Below are 6,278 nucleotides of genomic sequence, written 5' to 3'. Positions count from 1 at the left end.
TTTCGTCACGGAGCACATGCTCTTTGTTTTGACAGTTCGCCATGTGCTCTTCCGTCAGCGTTTCCTTTTCCCCACCTCCTTGTTATTCACTTATTAAACAATTATTGTCACCTGTAGCTCCTTGATCTTCTCCTCTATTTAATTCCCGCTTGCCTCCTTGTCTTTGTCAGACCGTCTTGTGTGTTTCGCGAGTTCACTCGCTCTAGACCCGCGTTTATCCTGTCTTGTCTTGTGTAACGTTATCTATCTGGCTCCATAGAGATTAGTTTCGGTTTTCGTTCGCCCTCTCTGCTCATCTCTCTTCTGCCCTGTCAGGCTATCTTCGGTGTCATTGCTTGGGGCGCTCGGACTCCATCGCCTGCCGACATCCGGCCACCTGCAGCTGCTCGTCTTCCGGCTGCTCCGCCCACTAAGCCTGGATACTCACCACCTCCACGAGTCCGCCACCTTGTGGACATTCAATTGAACTACAGTCCAGTACTAGTTACTGCTGCCTGAATTACCCTTTTTATTCAGTGCTTTTTCTTTTATATTTTTGATCCTCTGTCTGAGGCATTTTTGATTTTTGAAGTTAAAATAAATCTTCACCTGCATATTGAATCTGTGGTTTCTTCCTGACAGCGTGTTGGTGATTAATTATCCAGGCCTTGTATAACGTTAGCTCCGTCTTGTTTCCTTGTCTTTGGCTAAGGATTCAACAAATCCAAAAAGGCAGTGTAAACCAAGATTATCTCCTGTTACTTGGATGATGCTTCCACGCACAAAACCAGAAGGGCCTTCTATTCCTGTGCTTTCCAGAACTTTTAAGTCATTGACTACAGGCTCCAATATTGTATCAAATCCATAAGTTTTAATGTCCTGAGAATGGAAAAGTGCACATAAATGTATGTTTGTCAGAGATGAATTGAACTGTGGTTGAAAATTTCTCAAAGTAAAATATATAGCGCCTAACTTGTGAATTCTTTGTGAAACTTGTGAAAAGGATTTGCAGTCTCGAAGTCGTCATAGTAAAGTTGAATTTGAAGTGCATTTTTTTCAGTTGAAAACAGAGGATGACTCTTTACATACAATCCATCTTCAATATCAAAGTAAATACCATCCCCATTACGTACGCCAGACTTAAACCTGTATTTGGTGTTTGGGTGCTTTAAAATGTTCTGTAGAGTTTGGAATATTTGAACACAGGCAAATTTGTCAGTCACTGCAACTTGGTCATAAGAGCCAGTAGTCCTGTTTTTCCTGTTGTCAAATCGAACCCCAAGAACTTTCTCCACAGGCTGGACAACTGCCCATTTTTTTGTAAAATAGGAGTTTTGTTTAGATATGGAATTAAGCATAGTGAAGGGGTTTTCAATTTCATGAAATGACTGCTCAACTGAACTTTTAATATCTGTGTTTTCTGACAATAAGCAATTTATAGCTGTCTGTTTAACTTGATCCTGGATGTCTTGAACTAGTTCCTCCATAGATGTAACAAACTTTTCTACAGTAGTTTGACTGACACCTGCAACTGTGCTATTGCTGATGCACACAAATCAGTAGTGTTTTTGTTAGAAACTAGCAAAGAACTGTCCTTTGAACATGTAGCCACATCAGTATCACCTGTTAGTCCAACAGCTGCATTATGAACAATGGCACCTTCTTCAACACCTAAAGAAATGTTTTCACTTCCATCATAGACTTTATTTAAATGTTTGCGAAATTCTGAAAAGGTACCAAATTCTAAACAGCAGTCTGCTTGACCACATTTTAGTCGGAGTGATTTGCCAGGCAAAAGTCTATGAATTAACTTTAGATGACGAACAAGAACATTTGTGTTTTCTAGGGAGCAAAAACAAACAAAACAAATCATTTCTAACTCCAATCACCTCTAAAAATCTAGCTCGAAGTTCTGCTACTCTTGGGCTCTCTTTGACTTTTCCAACATCAATCTGGAAAATTGTTGTTCATACAAAGGTGTACATGTTGTGTAGGACTTTGCTGTAAGATGCACCAAACACAAAGTGAGCCTTAAAAAGTTTGTCGAAGGCACAGAGACCACCTACTGACTTGCACGGTATAGCTTTCTTGTCAAGAATGATGAAGTAGCCACGAATGCTGTTCTTCTTTGTACCCATGGCAAACAGGTATGGCTGTGTGCTCTCTTCAATGGAGACGAGGTGTTCCCCTTCGGTTGGGGAACTTCAGTGCTATTAAGTGGATTTGATCTTTGTGAAAATCCACGAAATGGGAGGATTCAGATCAGAAGCCGCTTGTCGGGAGAGTATTGAACAGGCCAATGAATGAAATGAATTGGCAGCGTAAGCTTGCGCAGCTGTGCTGCATTGCCAATTATCCCAGCATATAAGCACACCTGGAGCGAGCAAACGCCATCCTTTTCGCTTCAGATCCTTTCTGGGTGAGTCGATGAGGGTTCCTCTTGCTATTCAGCACTTCAGAGCGAACGAGTGTCTCCCGGTCCAGAGTGGGTTTTCGCGGCGGCAGACGGTCGAGCTGGGTTTCTCCTTTGCCTGCGGTTCTTTGGGTCCGGTCCTCTAGAGCGGTGCGTATTGTTGCAACTTTCCTAAAAGAGCACAGGGGTGATAGCGTTCCGGCACCACGTCGGATTTCCGGCATATTGTGGCTGCGGGAAAAAAAAAATCAGGTTCACGGATATTGATCTGTCATTTCTCTAGATTCACAGAATTCACTCACTGCTGAAAGACCCTGATTGGTTTTTATTAAGTGCCATTTTGTGTGCTCGTAAATCATCTTTTGAGTGTAGATGCCATGTAAATAAAAGATTAATTGTGTAATTTAGAGAGCTTTATAAATTATAACGGATCTTTGTGAGATCTCTATGAACTAAGATTAGTGACGCTTTTTAGTGATAATAAGAGGAGCGTGCTTTGCACTTTCCAGGCTATAATCCATTCAGAATTTGTATGAAACTTTAGTTTTCGGCACATATAATGTCAGTGACACATGCCAGTGTCAGTGATCTTGTGACATGTGCCAGTAGGTGTCAGTATAAGCACGTTATAAGCACATTAATCTTGTAAGTCTCTTTGCTTTAATATTTAAAAATCATTAGGCAAATGACACCTGTTATCTTACATGCATATATGTTTTAAGCTTTCAACATGCATTTTATTATAACTTTTTAAAGGATATTATTTAAAATACCTTAAAATGAAAATAAGTTAAATAATAAAATAAATGAATGAATTAAAAACATAGAGAAGTCCATATTGTAGGGAACAAAGGAACTGCCATGATGCAATAATATACAGTACAACAGATAAGTGTAACCCCTCCCATACATAAGCATGCCACAATAAATTTGGCTAACATGTACTGTACTGTCAAATGACTATATTACGTACGGAAGTATGACTACGAATACATAAAATAAATGCGTTTAAATTAAAACATCAGCAAGGAAAAAAATTCAGGCTCAGGAATTTTTTCCACTATCAGCCCTGAGAGCAACACAGTCATGCAGCACGTCCTTTTCAGAATGGCGCTCCGACTGTGTGTTTCTGGATGCGGGGGTTTCCTGGCTCTGGATGATGGACACGATCACTGCATTGCATGTTTGGGGGTCCAGCATGTTAATGCGGTGCTCGCGGGCAGTTTATGTCGCGGCTAACTTTCGTAAGAGAGCGAGCCACCCCAGTTGCCTCCTGTTCTAAAAAAACAGCGGGCGCTCGGGCAGATCTGAGGGTTCCAGTGGGAGATAATCCGCCGCCCACAGGCTCGCGGACCTCTCGCTCCTCACGGCGCTGCATCCAAGCTTCGGGCAGTGGGAGTGATCCGTCTAACCAGATGGTAGTTCTCACGCTCGCAGACACCGGAGATCAGATGTCCTCCGCGGCACCAAAGGGTGGGCTTTCACTGTCCGACGAAGATCCGGACCCGCTTGCTCCCTCCGGGCAGGTGAGAGCCGTCAAATCGGATCCTGAAGCGAACATGTTAGGCGTGCTTTCCCGGGCTGCTTCGGCCGTGGTGTTGGAGCTGGTTCATCCCCCAGCTCCGCTGCCAGACCGACTAGATGGGTGCTGCGTAGAGCACCAGAAGGCGAAGCCTTCGAAGCCTCTCGTCCCCTTCTTCCCGGAAGTGCACAGTAGGCTCACGCAGTCTTGGAGGGCACCTTTCTCTGCCCGTGCTGCATGTCCCTCCGCCCTCACCGCCCTTGACGGCGGAGCTGCCAGGGGGTATGAGGCGATCCCGTCAGTGGAGCGCGCTATCGCGGTCAATCTTTGTCCGCGCGGTGCCTCTACATGGCGGGGTTTGCCCCGCCTCCCGTCCAAAGCCTGTAGGTTGTCTGCCTCCTTCGGAGCCAGAGCTTATAAGGCTGCGGGCCAGGCTGCTTCTGCTTTGCACGCGATGGCCACCTACCAGCGCTACCAAGCGCAGGCGCTGGCTGAGGCGGGTCTAACCCAGGCTTACTACATGAGCTGTGCACCACGACCGACTATGCTCTTCGGACTACTAAGTCCGCCGCGTGTGCGCTGGGCAGAGGTGGGACCAAGTCATTGTTTGGCAAGTCACAAGTAAGTCTCAATTCATTGCCCTCAAGTCCCGAGTCAAGTCCCGAGTCAAGTCCCAAGTCAAAGGCAACAAGTCTCAAGTCAAGTCCAAAGTCCTATAGTTTGATTTTCGAGTCTTTTCGAGTCTTTTTAACAGAAAAATAAAATTTAAACAGATTATGTATGGCTGTAAGATCTGTCTTTATTAAACAAACATTTTTTTTTAATTGAAAGAACATTGCTGAGATATATAAAGATACAAATGTGATTTTCTGAAAAAGTGCTAAACAGCGCTGCGTCTCGTCTACACAGCCTATTGCACAAGAATGAGTTCCACCAAAAAAAGAGTCCATTTTGCCTCACATCACACAGAAATTGCAGGTCTACTGCTGTCTAGTTCATTAAGTTTAGTTGTGCTATGTTATGTCTTCAGTGATCAACTTGTGATTAACTAAAACTACATAAACAACCTCAATGAGGCAGCAGTAGACCAACAACTCCTGTATGCTGCAAAGTAAAATTAAGTGAACTTGGTATTTTGTCAATTGAATCTCGTGTGTGCTGAAGAGATTGAGATGCAAATCTGTCTAGTAGCAATGTAAAATGGTAGCACATATTCTAAATGAAGTAGGCTACTTCATACAAACAATAACGTTGTTTTCTTCACATAACAATGAAGAACATTGCTCTCTACCTTGTGTGATGCTCGTGCACCGATTTCCTCTGTGGACAAAACTGCTTGCGAGCTCTCAAATATACGCTGCTCACGCGCAAATTTTCTCGCTCTCAAATATGCACTGCTCACACACACATTTTCCTGCGTGCTCTCAGAGATTATATACAAACTTTGTGTCTTGTGTTTCCTCTTCCTTTTGTGCTTTTTGATATGATTTATATTGAGACACTATTTATTAACAACAACCAAAATACTAAAATAGACTTACATATTCAATTTCTTATCTAATAAACCATAACATTTTGGCTGTATGTTTTATGATGAGATATTTCCAGTTTCAAACACTTAAAGACACAGAGAATAGAGGTTGGATGTAAAGAATGCATTTTGTTTTACAAACATTTATTAAACATCCAAAAGGTTCACCATACTAATCAAATAAAAAACATTTAAACAAAAATATAACTAACGCAAGCAAAAAAATAAGGAAAAACTTGATTTGGCATTATAGCCTACTGTACTATTCACTCTTTAAATAAATCTCACTATCAATCCCATTTTATCATGGCAACTAAAATAAAGTGAACTAGTCTCTGCTGTCTTCCACATTATTGATGAGATTGTGCAGGACATTTTCCATGTCATCCTCCTCATTTTGAGGAAAAGCTGTTCCACAGGGCCCCTGAACACATCTATTGGCATGGACAGGGTTTTGAACAGTACTATAGTAAAGTACTTTAATTAATCTGTTGGGGTAATATTATAGTTGCTATGGTAACACAAGTGTAATATAAACAAATGACCCAGTGCTGTAGTTTTTTTTACAGTATTGGGTATATTATACTACAATTCACCACACTTTACTGTAGTAAAACTACACTCTGTATTTCATTTTATTAGATCACTATTCTTAATACTACAGTATGCTGAAGCATTCATTAACAACTTGTAAATAATACTAGGCTTAAACATAGGCAGTATACCTAACTCTCAAAAACACTAGTATTTATTACAGAATTTACCTTAACCTCATAGTTCTTCGTGTATTGTTACTAAATAGTTTAGCAATATATAAACCATATCAACATTCT

This window comes from Danio rerio, chromosome 14 (assembly GCF_049306965.1).
Source record: "Danio rerio strain Tuebingen ecotype United States chromosome 14, GRCz12tu, whole genome shotgun sequence".
NCBI classification, from domain to species: Eukaryota; Metazoa; Chordata; class Actinopteri; order Cypriniformes; family Danionidae; genus Danio; species Danio rerio.
The sequence above is the reverse complement of the archived record's forward strand: the minus strand, read 5'-3'. Positions refer to the sequence as shown.